We start from the raw sequence: 14,203 nt of genomic DNA on the forward strand, positions 1-14,203 counted from the left end.
GCAGGCGCACAGTACCGAGGTATCAGGCAAAGGTTTCCATATCGGTGCAACAAGACCAAGACCAGCAGGACAGCATGACGGAGGTCATCGTGGAGCCCAAGACAACGTCATCACCAATGCCTTGGACAGGCGAAGACCACCTTTAGTCAGGATAGCTTGTAATAGCTGTCCCCTTTCAAAATGGCCATTGTTGGATCCCTCCCCGCTCAATATTTGGGGAGAGGACCAGGGCCTCTATAAATAGGGTAGCCACCACAGTAGAAGGGACGGATTGATTCCTCCCCGAACACACCACACCAGCTCAAGAACACCTCCCCTCAGGAGGCTGTTCTTCCCTTGTACTATTCATGATCAGCCTAAGAGGCAATCCACCACCACCACACAGGAATAGGGTATTACACCACAACGGTGGCCCGAACCTGTATAAATTTCGTGAGTTTGTTGAGCTAGCTTAGGGATCGCGGCAAGGCTGAGAGCGAGATTCGGTAGGGGGAAATCTTCATGTGCACCCCAGTGTTCGCACCTCAAGGGTTTTGCCGGAACCCGAAATCCGACACTTGTTGAAGGTTAAAACAACAGACTTGATGAAAAATCGTTGTGGCATTTGATGCATAGGTAAGAACGGTTCTTGCTATAAGCCCGTAGCAGCCACGTAAAACTTGCAACAACAAAGTAGAGGACGTCTAACTTGTTTTTGTAGGGCTTGCTGTGATGTGATATGGTCAATCATGATGTGATACAAATTGTTGTATGGGATGATCATGTTTTGTAAACAAAGTTATAGGCAACTGGCAGGAGCCATATGGTTGTCACTTTGTTGTATGCAATGCAACCGCCATGTAATTGTTTTACTTTATCACTAAGCGGTAGCGATAGTCGTAGTAACAATAGGTGGCGAGATGACAACAATGCTACGATGGAGATCAAGGTGTCGCGCCGGTGACGTTGGAGATCGTGACGATGCTTCGGTGATGGAGATCATGAGCACAAGATGATGATGGCCATATCATGTGACATATTTTGATTGCATGTGATGTTTATCCTTTATGCATCTTATTTTTCTTAGAACATCGATAGCATTATAAGATGATCCCTTAATAAATTTCAAGGTACAAGTGTTCTCCCTGAGTATGCACCATTGCTATAGTTCGTCGTGCTGAGACACCACATGATGATCGGGTGTGATAAGCTCTACGTTCACATACAACGGGTGCAAGCTAGTTTTGTACACGCAAAATACTCGGGTTAAACTTGACGAGCCTAGCATATGCAGATATGGCCTAGGAACACGGAGACTGAAAGGTTGAGCGTGAACCATGTAGTAGATATGATCAACATAGTGATGCTCACCATTGAAAACTACTCCATCTCACGTGATGATCGGACTTGGTTTAGTTGATTTGGATCACGGGATCACTTAGATGATTAGAGGGATGTCTATCTAAGTGGGAGTTCTTAAGTAATATGATTAATTGAACTTTAATTTATCATGAACTTAGTCCTGATAGTATTTTTCAAATAATGTTGTAGATCAATAGCTCGCGTTGTTGCTTCCCTATGTTTTATATGTGTTCCTAGAGAAAACTAAGTTGAAAGATGATAGTAGCAATGATGCAGGCTGGGTTCGTGATCCGAGGTTTATCCTCATTGCTGCACAGAAAAATTGTGTCCTTGATGCACCGCTAGGTGACAAACCTATTGCTGGAGCATATGCAGACGTTATGAATGTTTGGCTAGCTCAATATGATGACTACTTGATAGTTTAGTGCACCATGCTTTATGGCTTAGAATCGGGACTTCAAAGACGTTTTGAACGTCATGGATCATATGAGATGTTCCAGGAGTTGAAGTTAATATTTCAAGCAAATACCCGAGTTGAGAGATATTAAGTCTCCAATAAGTTCTATTGGTAAAAGATGGAGGAGAATAGCTCAAGCAGTGAGCATGTGCTCAGATTTTCTGGGTACTACAATCGCTTGAATCGAGTGGGAGTTAATCTTCCAGATAAGATAGTGATTGACAGAGTTCTCTAGTCACCATCTCCAAGTTACTGGAACTTCGTGATGAACTATAGTATGCAAGGTGTCGGTGTCAAAACCGGCGGATCTCGGGTAGGGGGTCCCGAACTGTGCGTCTAGGCGGATGGTTACAGGAGACAAGGGACACGATGTTTTTACCCAGGTTCGGGCCCTCTCGATGGAGGTAAAACCCTACTCCTGCTTGATTGATATTGATGATATGGGTAGTACAAGAGTGGATCTACCACGAGATCAAGGAGGCTAAACCCTAGAAGCTAGCCTATGGTATGATTGTTGTAATGGTTGTTCGTCCTACGGACTAAAACCCTCAGGTTTATATAGACACCGGAGAGGGCTAGGGTTACACAGAGTCGGTTACAATGGTAGGAGATCTACATATCCGTATCGCCAAGCTTGCCTTCCACGCCAACGAAAGTCCCATCCGGACACGGGACGAAGTCTTCAATCTTATATCTTCATAGTCTTGGAGTCCGGCCGATGATGATAGTCCGGCTATCCGGACACCCCCTAGTCCAGGACTCCCTCAGTAGCCCCTGAACCAGGCTTCAATGACGATGAGTCCGGCACGCATATTGTTCGGCATTGCAAGGCGGGTTCCTCGTCCGAATAATTCATAGAAGATTGCGAACACCAGGATAGTGTCCGGCTCTGCAAAATAAATTCCACATTCCACCGTAGAGAGAATAATATGCACACAAGTTCAATCTGGTGACGTATTTCGTGGCATGACATCATGCCACTACCAAGCCTTTACTTGAATCGTTTTTTATTATACCACCTCAGCGCGTTTAGCGAAGCGGTTTCCTTGGCACGTCTTGTAGAAGCAGAGATCGTGTTCCCCTTATTCCGGGATTCCCATCGATACGGACGTGGGTAACCCAACCGTGCTCATCGCCACGCCTCCTCTATCGAAGGTGAGTCCCAAACGGTCATGGGGACGGCTCTTGGTATTCTCCCTCTTTATAATGAGACCAAGGCTCGTTTCTTTTCTTCAATCCTCAATCGAATCTATCCCTCGCCCCGAGTTCCAACACCCAGAGCCCCAGATTCGAGCGCTTCGGACCTTCAACAATGTCTGGCTCCGACCTACAGGGTCGGTGGATGCCCTCCTCTGCCACGGAAGAGGACGTGCTAAAGCTGCGAGAAGCCAGGTACCTGACCTGCGAGATTTCGCATAGGTTGCCCGCCAAAGGGCAAGTTATTCCTACTCCCGAGCCCGGCGAGAGCGTCGTGTTTGTGTCTCACCTCCGTCGGGGTTTAGGCTTCCCGATGGATCCTTTTGTGAGAGGGCTCATGTTTTACTACGGGTTGAAATTCCATGACCTGGCTCCAGAGTCCATCCTCCACATCTCGTCATTCATCGTCGTCTGCGAAGCCTTCCTCCGCACTACTCCTCACTTCGGTTTGTGGCTCAAGACCTTCAACGTGGAACTGAAGATGATCGAGGGGCGTCAAGCAGAGTTTGGAGGGGCGGTTGTACGCAGAAGGTCTGATGCTCCATGGCCCAAGGGCTCTTTCCAGGAGGAGCTCGGCTTGTGGCAACAGGAGTGGTTCTATATCACCGCTCCTAGGGGCAGCAGGCAGAAGCCGCCGCCCATCTTTCGCTCGGGCCCTCCACAGCGGCTGATGTCGTGGGTCAACCAAGGTCTCAACTGGGGGCCGTCAAAGGACGTACCCCTACTGCAGGGCCGGATTCAAGACCTCCAAGAGAGGGAGATCAATCTGGTCATGGTGATGCAGGTTATGCTGATTCGGCGTCTTCTGCCCTGCAAGCGTCGCCCCCTCCGCCTGTGGGAATTCAATCCAGAGGGGCCACGAGCTCTCCAACACTTCATGGGTACGACACTGTGGAGATGTATAAATTGTTCTTCGGATCACAAGAGATGTGTCCGGAATTGACCGAGGATTCCGGCCTAAGCTGCAATCGCCCGGATGCTCAGGTAAGTGGCCCTGCGTCCGGACACATCGTTTGTTTGCGCCTTCTTGAATTTGCCTTTTAACCCATCGTCTCTTGAATATGAGTGGATAGCGCAAGCGAAGCTGATACGGTGTCCGGCCCCCCTCCCGGAGACCACGCCGGATCCCGTGCTGGTCAGGATGCTGAAGGTTGCGCCTTCATAGGAAGGCGAAGGGGAGAACAGGGACACTACCGCCTCTACGAAGGAGGCTTTGGAGAAAGGGGGAATCGAGAATCCCTCCTTCCAAGGGGAGAAGAGGATCGCTTCTGAAAACCCGGAGGCCAAGGCCTCGAAGCGGGGGAAGAGATCTTCACCAGAGGGTCCTGCGTCCGGGGAGGCCCCGGCTGCACTATCTCCCCTAAGGAATCATCCCTCTAGCGAGCCGTAAGTAGGAAAAGGGGGGTTCTATAATAAGAGACATCCCTATGTTTACTTCTGAGGATAACCGAAGTTTTTACCTTGTAGTTCGGATCTCCGTCCTTCTCAGATGAGCTCGTCTTTGGGGGACCTTCGTCCGGAGATGGTGGAGAGCGAGACGCCTTTGTCCGCCGCACCACCAGGCAGGGCGAACGAACCTGAGGTGTCATCGCAGAGGGTATCCCCGAGTCCGGCGGGGCCGGAGAGTTCGGCACCAACTGGTGTGCGGCCGAGGGAGCTGAAAGATCTGCTTGAGAAGGCGTCTATCTCAGAAGGTCACCGTACATTGATGAGTATGGTGGCTGGAAGAATTTCGTCCGCCGAGGGCGGGTTGCATGACGCCGTCAGAAGTTTGCTGGAGGGGTTTGAGGTACGTAAAAATGACATACCTTTTGACAGTTTTACACATAAAGTGCGCCCTGTATAGATAGTAGCCCCTGAGACTCGGTATGTTGTCGAAAGCAACAGCGTGCCAAGGATCAAATTCGCAGGTATTAATTTTCGCCTTTCCTATGCAGGTGGCGGATAGTCCGGTGGCCAGCCGGACTGATGGAGTTGCCGAACTAAAGTGGCTACTCGACGTTGCGGATGCGGACATCGCGCTGGTCAATAAGCGACTTGACGAGTCACAAGGTAGGTTGTTTCTCAGTGGTCACCTAGTAAGGGAGCCGAAGCCCACTCCTTACAACATGTGTGCTTAATGCAGATGGTGCCGCTACTGTGGAGAGCCTTCGGGCAGAACTTGCTCGAGCCAAGGAGCAGGCCAGAAGGAGTGATGCGGCTGCCTCGAGGGTGGCCGAAGAGCTAGAAGCCGAAATGGCCGTGAAGTTGAAAGATGTTACCAACCGCTGTGAGGTTCTTGAAAAAGAACGCCGAGCGGAGCAAGAAGACCTGAGGAAGGCCACCGCCGAAGCCAAGGATGCCCGTTCTGCAATGAGGGCTATAAAGGAGGAGCTGCGCCAGGCCGGAGATATTGCGGCTAGCAAGCCCTTTCTGCTGCGCAGGAGGTTTACAGATCCAAAGTATGCTCAGCTTGGCCAGCTGTGGGGTCTGGAGGATCCTTATATGGATTTAGCGGCGAGTGCGGCAGATGATGTTGTGCACTTCCGAAGTCAGAAGGATCACGAGACAGAAGAGCTGTTTTGGTCTCAATTCCATAGTCCGGAGCGTTCACTTCCGCTGACCGATCGGTTGGCTGAGTGGGCCGAGCTGAATAGGTTTTCCGGACTTGCCATGACGGATATCATGGCTCATGTCTGGCTGGATAGGCCCAAGCCGAAGAGTCATTTCGGCTTATTGAAGCAATTCCTTGGGGCGGTGCCGCATATAAAGGCAATGAAGCGGTCGGCCTGCATAGAGGGTGCACGGATGGCCCTCGCCCGTGTGAAGACATACTAGACGGAAATGGATGCCACCGATGTTGCAACCCGGGGTTCAGACGAGAGCCGGTTACCCACCGAGCACTATTTCGGGGAAGTTCTGCGTGGTGCTCGTGTAATAGAGTCGTAGTGCTCAAAAAATGTCATGTTCAAATGAACTTTATGGTTTGTAAAATGATGTTTGTAATATAAGCGCTTTTTGTACTTGTGCATATAAGTATTGAAATATCTCCTGTGCGGCCATTAATGTATACTTGTGTATAACCTGAAAGATGGCAGTCTTCGGCTTCAGCCCCCACGCACATGGTGCGGGGGTGTTTGCGAAATAGCGCATTTTCACACTTAATCCAACGTCATGGTCCTGTGAAGGAGGTGGTAGCGTAGCAAACGAGGCAACCGGACTATAATGCTTTATCACTTTCACTTAGCCATAGGAGTTCGAAGGTGGGGCTACGATATAGCCCCTAGGGGCACCGCGCTCTCCGAATTTGGGGCGCGTGTGTGCTTGAGCGGGAAGCGGTCCTTCGTCAAAGCGGAGGAATTCTAAACATTCCAGAGGTCGATCGAGTGGTTGACCAGTCTCTCGCTACATCATGACAGTCAGTTTTCGGCTTTCTCTACTGAGGTGCTCACCCGGCCGAACCGGGGCACAATCGCAGTAGTTCTCCTGGTGCCGCATTAGCCGATGATACGGAACGTAAGGCAGCAAAACACAGGAGCCGGGCAAACCCAACATTTGACCAAAGACATGATTCAGAGCTGATGCATATAAGGCCTAACTCGAGACGCCGAACACTCCCTGAGGTGTTTGGTCTTTATGATGACGGGCAGATCAATGCCCTAAGCCCCTAGTGTCCAGGTACATGCGAGATCCTCTGATGCAGCCGATGCCAAAACGTCAGCCTCCTCTCTGGCTATGGTGAGAAACCAGGGGATGTATAGCAACAAGAGACAGTAAAAAAGGTTTACGCAGGGTCTTAATCTGAAAAGAATCCTTGTAACGGATCCCTACTGCACGTCTGTGCCTGTGTCTCCGTTGTGCTGTATCCTGGACGGGTGTAACACGCTGTTCATCTGTAAAAGAGAGGAACTTAGTTTGAAAAGAAATCGTGTGAAAAATGTATTTAAAACAGAGCATGAATAAATGAATAAAGTTGAGCTTTTATTGGCTCCTTATTGCTCATACGCACAGCCCCTTGTGAAGGGGTGTGCGGCTAGGGAGCCCCTAGTTTATTTATGCTGGACTCGTCTAGCCGTGTCCGGGGTCTTGAACGACCTTTTAATGAGATGATGCCGCATGGACCGGGCATTTTAAGTGTAAGAGACGCGTAGTGTGGTATTGCGTTAAAGCGGACAAAAGCTTCTCGTCCCAATAGTGCTTGATGGCTACTTCCGAATGGGGCGACATGAAAGATTAGCTTTTCGCGTCGGAAGTTGTCGGGTGACCCGAACACAACTTCTAGTAGTAAGGAGCCCGTGCACTTGGCGTAAGGGCCTGGTGTCACTCCTTTGAAGGAAGTGCGGCTATGGCGAATTTTAGTAAGGTCTATTCCCAACTTGCGGATTGTGTCCGGATATAGCAGGTTTAAATCGCTGCCGCCATCCATTAGGACTTGTGTGAATTGTAGTCCATCGATTATAGGATCCAATATTAGAGCAGTCCATCCTACGTTTCGAATACTTCTGGAAAAGTCCAGGTGGTCGAAAGTAACTGGTTTTGACATCCAATCTCGAGGTTCTGCTGGGTTGGACCGTGCGACACGTACTTTGGCGGGTGCCGCACTATTGTTCCATATTATCACATGAAGTGAGTTTACTGTTTTGACTTCTTGTGGGAAAGTCTTTTGTTTTCCAGCGATCTGCTGGTGGGGTTCGTCGTCATCCTCGCTTGGCGCGTCGAGCCCCTTGTGTTCGGCGTTGAGTCAGCCGGATTGTTTGAAGACCCAACAATCTCGGTGGGTGTGGTTTGCAGGCCTCCCGGAGGTGCTGTGGATTTGACATATCTAATCCAGAATTTTGTTTAGGTTGGATAGCTCGTCGCTGTTGTCCTTAAGAGGCATTGTTGTTTGGCCGCGAGCTTTTGAATCCGGCGTTGACCGCCGTGTTCTTTTGGCTTTTTTCTTTTTTTCGGTGCTAGTCCTTTCTGCGCCGTGATTTTCCGTTTCCATCTCTGATCTCGGATGTACTCGGGTCGCTGGTGCTGCATCTTGCTAGCTAGCTATCTTCCCCCGCGCAAAAGCGGGTCAAGAGGCTTGTTAACGCGGCCATTGTTCTCGGCTTCTCTTGGCCGAGGTGTCTGGCGAGCCATTCATCTCGGACATTATGTTTAAAAGCTGCTAAGGCTTCGGCCTCCGGACAGTCGACTATTTGGTTCTTTTTGGTGAGGAACCTGTTCCAGAATTTGCGCGCTGACTCTCCGGGCTGTTGAGTTATGTGACTTAAATCATCTGCATCCGGAGGGCGGACATAAGTCCCCTGAAAATTTGCTCTAAACAAGTCCTCGAGCTCTTCCCAACTTCCAATAGTATTTTTTAGGAGTCTTTTGAGCCAGTGCCGAGCTGGCCCCTTGAGCTTGAGGGGTAGATATTTTATGGCGTGGAGATCATCTCCTCTAGCCATATGTATGTGCAGGATGTAATCCTCAATCCAGACTCCGGGGTCTGTTGTTCCGTCGTATGCCTCTATGTTTACGGGCTTGAACCCCGCTGGAAATTCATGATCCAGCACCTCATCGGTGAAACATAGTGGGTGTGCGGCGCCCCTGTATTTAGGTGTGCCGTTATCTTCGAACACTCGGCGTGTTGTGTTGCTTCCTGGGGCCCTCTTCTTTGGCCCATAATGGACCTGACCGGGCCGTCCGTTTTGCGAGGATCTTTATTTGTGCCATGTGCCGGCTTATGTGCGGCGCCGCTTGCCGCTCTTGGCCTGTCATCTGGTCGTCTATCCGGCCAGGCGGCCTCTTTGTTTTTTTGCTTGCGGGGGCTCTACGGCCTCCTCGCCGAATTCGGGCAGCAGCTTGCACTTCGGGTAGCTCTTTATTTGGTGGCTATTGCCATATTTGTCCGCGGTCTTGAGCACTTTACTCCACCTCATTCTGAGTATGTCTTCCGCTGTTTTGAGCTTCCGTTTCTCCTTCTTCAAACTTCTTGCAGTGGCGACAAGCCTTTTTTGGAGGTTCTTATGCTCCGGTGGTGTGTCCGGTGTGAGATCGTCTGGACTGTTGTTTTCGCCGAGGATGAGTTGATTATCCGATTCATCCTATTCGGATGGCTGCTTGGTTGCATGTTCGTCGCCCACGGGTTTGCCCTGCGCTATGGCTGGGTCATTATGAGTGCTGCTGTTATCAAGGCAGGACTTGGGGCGGCGCTTGCGTCGCCGTTTTGGTTGTTTTTTGGGGGAATTATCCTTCACTGCATCCCGTTGTCCCTCGTTATCGCTCTCCTTTGGGGTGTCCACCATGTATATATCATGAATTGAGGTGGCTTTCCGGTGCCCGGTAGGTGCTGGTTCTTGGTCGTCTCCAGCATCGTCGTCCATACCGTCGATGTCTTCGGAGTCGTAGTCTAGCATGTCGGTTAGATCGTCGACAGTGGCTACAAAGTGGGTGGTGGGTGGGCTTTGAATTTCTTCGTCGTCCGCATCCCAACCATCCTGTCCGCAGTCCGACCAGGGCTCTCCTGATAATGAGAGATACTTTAGTGAATTCAGGATGTCGCCAAAGGGTGAGTGCTGAAAGATGTCCGCCGCGGTTAACTCCATGATCGGCGCCCAATCAGATTCGATTGGCAGGGGCGCGGGAGTTCCGGAGTTCGGTGAGGAGTCCGGCACCTCGGAGTCACGAGCTTTCCAAAGGACAAGGTCAGTATTCGGCTCCATCACCGTAGAAGTTGCAGCCCCCGAGGCGGTGTCCAGCCACCCATCCTCGATCTGCGTGGTCAGCTCTGAATTATGGGTCTGAGCAGACTCATGTGCGGCCTCCAGGGCACTGTCCGGTGGCAGAGCTAAATCATGCCCATCATGACAGTGCGGCGCGCTCGGTTGTGGCTCGAATCCATCGAAGATCAAGTCTCCGCGGATGTCAGCCGTGAAGTTTAAGCTTCCAAACCTGACCTGATGGCCAGGGGCGTAGCTTTCGATCTGCTCCAGATGGCCAAGCGAATTAGCCCGCAGTGCAAAGCCGCCGAACACGAAGATCTGTCCGGGGAGAAAAGTCTCACCCTGGACTGCGTTGTTGCTGATTGAAGAAGCCATCAAGCCTATCGGTGACGACACAGAGGAACTCTCAATGAAAGCACCAATGTCGGTGTCAAAACCGGCGGATCTCGGGTAGGGGGTCCCGAACTGTGCGTCTAGGCGGATGGTAACAGGAGACAAGGGACACGATGTTTTTACCCAGGTTCGGGCCCTCTCGATGGAGGTAAAACCCTACTCCTGCTTGATTGATATTGATGATATGGGTAGTACAAGAGTGGATCTACCATGAGATCAAGGAGGCTAAACCCTAGAAGCTAGCCTATGGTATGATTGTTGCAATGGTTGTTCGTCCTACGGACTAAAACCCTCCAGTTTATATAGACACCGGAGAGGGCTAGGGTTACACAGAGTCGGTTACAATGGTAGGAGACCTACATATCCGTATCGCCAAGCTTGCCTTCCACGCCAAGGAAAGTCCCATTTGGACACGGGACGAAGTCTTCAATCTTATATCTTCATAGTCTTGGAGTCTGGCCGATGATGATAGTCCGGCTATCCGGACACCCCCTAGTCCAGGACTCCCTCACAAGGGATGATGAAAATGATTCCCGAGCTCTTCGTGATGCTGAAATCGACAAAGGTAGAAATCAAGAAAGAGCATCAAGTGTTGATGATTGACAAGATCACTAGTTTCAGGAAAAGGGCAAAGGGAAAGAAAGGGGACGTCAAGTAGAATGGCAAGCAAGTTGTCACTCCATAAAGAAGCCCCAAGCTGGACCAAAGACTATAACTAAATGATTCTACTACAAAGGAAATGATCACTGGAAGCGGAAATGCCCTGAATATTTGGTGGATAAGAAGAATGGCAAAAGTGAACAAAGGTATACTTGATATACAGGTTATTGATGTGTACCTTACTAGTGTTTATAGTAGCCCCTGGGTATTTGATACTTGTTCGATTGCTAAGATTAGTAACTCAAAACAGGAGTTACAGAATAAACAGAGACTAGTTGAGGGTGAAGTGACGATGTGTGTTGGAATTGGTTCCAAGATTGATATGATCATTATCGCACACTCCCTATACTTTCGAGATTAGTGTTGAACCTAAATAAATGTTATTTGGTGTTTGCGTTGAGCATAAATATTATTAGATCATGTTTATTGCAATATGATTATTCATCTAAAATAGAGAATAAATTGTTATTCTATTTACATGAATAAAACCTTCCATGGTCATACACCCAATGTTGATGGTTTACACATACTCATAATATTGATGCCAAAAGATGCAAAGTTGATAATGATAGTGCAACATATTTGTGGCACTGCCATTTGGGTCATATCGGTATAAAGCGCATGAAGAAACTCCATAAAGATGGACTTTTGGAATCACTTGATTATTAATCTTTTGATGCTTGCGAACCGTGCCTTATGGGCAAGATGACTAAAACTCCGTTCTCCAGAACAATGGAACGAGCTAGTGACTTACTGGAAATAATACATACCGATGTATGCGGTCCAATGAGTGTTGATGCTCGTGGCAGGTATCATTATTTTCTGACCTTCACAGATGATTTGAGCAGATATGGGTATATCTAGTTAATGAAACACAAGTCTGAAACATTCGAAAAGTTCAAAGAATTTCATAGTGAAGTGGAGAATCATCGTAACAAGAAAGTAAAGTTTCTACGATCTAATCGTAGAGGATAATATTTGAGTTACGAGTTTGCCCTTCATTTAAAACAATGTGGAATAGTTTCACAGCTCACGCTACATGGAACACCACAGCGTAATGGTGTGTCCGAACGTCGTAACCGCACTTTATTGGATATGGTGTGATCTATGATGTCTCTTACTAGGTTACCATGATCGTTTTGGGGTTATGCATTAGAGACAACTGCATTCACTTTAAATAGGGCACCATCAAAATCTGTTGAGATGACGCCTTATGAACTGTGGTTTAGCAAGAAACCAAAGTTGTCGTTTCTTAAAGTTTGGGGTTGAGATGCCTTTGCGAAAAAGCTTCAACCTGATAAGCTCGAACCCAAATCGGAGAAATGCGTCTTCATAGGATACCGAAAAGAAACTGTTGGGACACCTTCTATCACAGATCCAAAGGCAAGATCGTTGCTAAGAATGGATCCTTTCTAGAGAAGGAGTTTCTCTCAAAAGAAGTGAGTGGGAGGAAAATAGAACTTGATGAGGTAATTTTACCTTCTCCCGAATTGGAAAGTAATTTACCACAGAAATCAGTTCTAGTGATTCCTACGCCAATTAGTGAGGAAGCTAATGATGATGATCATGAAGCTTCATATCAAGTTACTACCAAACTTCGTAGATCTTCCATATTAAGATCCGCACCAAAGTGGTACGGTAATCCTATTCTGGATGTCATGTTACTAGACCATGATGAACCTATGAACTATGAGGAAGTGATGATGAGCCCAGATTCCGCGAAATGGCTTGAGGCCATGAAATCTGAGATGGGATCCATGTATGAGAACAAAGTGTGGACTTTGGTGGACTTGCCCGATGATAGGCAATCCATAGAAAACAAATGGATCTTCAAGAGGAAGGCGGACACTGATAGTAGTGTTACTATCTGCAAATCTTGATTTGTCACAAAAGGTTTTCGACAAGTTCAAGGTGTTGACTACAATGAGATTTTCTCAACTGTAGCGATGCTTAAATCTGTCCGAATCATGTTAGCAGTTGCCATATTTTATGAAATCTGGAAGATGGATGTCAAAACTGCATTCCTGAATAGATTTCTGGAAGAAGTGTTGTATATGATACAACCAGAAGGTTTTGTCGATCCAATGGGTGCTAACAAAGTGTGCAAGCTCCAGCGATCCATTTATGCACTGGTGCAAGCCTCTCAGAGTTGGAATAAACGTTTTGATAGTGTGATCAAAGAATATGGTTTTATACAGACTTTTGGAGAAGCCTGTATTTACAAGAAAGTGAGTGGGAGCTCTGTAGCATTTGTAGTATTATATGTGGATCACATATTGTTAATTGGAAATAATATAGAATTTCTGGAAAGCATAAAGGGATACATGAATAAGAGTTTTTCAATGAAAGACCTCGGTGAAGCTGCTTACATATTAGGCATCAAGGTCTATTGAGATAGATTAAGACGCTTAATTGGACGTTCACAAAGCACATACCTTGATAAAGTTTTTGAAGAAGTTCAAAATGGATCAGTCAAACAAAGGGTTCTTGTCTATATTACAAGGTGTAAAGTTGAGTAAGACTCAATACCTGACCACTTCAGAAAATAAAGAGAGAATGAAAGTCATTCCCTATGCCACAGTCATAGGTTCTATAAAGTATGTTGTGCTGTGTACCAGACCTATTGTGTACCTTGCCATGAGTTTTGGCAAGGGGGTACAATAGTGATCTAACAGTAGATCACTGGACAGCGGTCAAAATTATCCTTAGTGAGGACTAAGGAAATATTTCTCAATAATGTAGGTGATAAAAGAGCTCGTCGTAAAGAGTTACGTCGATGCAAGCTTTTACACCAATCCAGATGACTCAAAGTCTCAATCTGGATACATATTGAAAGTGGGAGCAATTAGCTAGAGTAGCTCTGTGCAGAGCATTGTAGACATAGAATATTTGCAAAATACATACGGCTCTGAATGTGACAGACCCGTTGACTAAACTTCTCTCATGAGCAAAACATGATCACACCTTAGTACTCTTTGGGTGTTAATCACATAGCGATGTGAACTAGATTATTGACTCTAGTAAACCCTTTGAGTGTTGGTCACATGACGATGTGAGCTATGGGTGTTAATCACATACAGATGTGAATATTTGTGTTAAATCACATGGTGATGTGAACTAGATTGTTGACTCTAGTGCAAGTGGGAGACTGAAGGAAATATGCCCTAGAGGCAATAATAAAGTTATTATTTATTTCCTTAATTCATGAGAAATGTTTATTATTCATGCTAGAATTGTATTAACCGGAAACTTAGTACATGTGTGAATACATAGACAAAACATATAGTCCCTAGTATGCCTCTACTTGACTAGCTCATTAATCAAAGATGGTTATGTTTCCTAACCATAGACATGTGTTGTCATTTGATGAACAAGATCACATCATTAGGAGAATGATATGATGGACATGACCCATCCGTTAGCTTAGCATTATGATCATGTCAGTTTCATTGCTACTGCTTTCTTCATGACTTATACAAGT

This window comes from Triticum aestivum, chromosome 5B, assembly GCF_018294505.1.
Source record: "Triticum aestivum cultivar Chinese Spring chromosome 5B, IWGSC CS RefSeq v2.1, whole genome shotgun sequence".
In the NCBI taxonomy this organism is placed as follows: Eukaryota; Viridiplantae; Streptophyta; class Magnoliopsida; order Poales; family Poaceae; genus Triticum; species Triticum aestivum.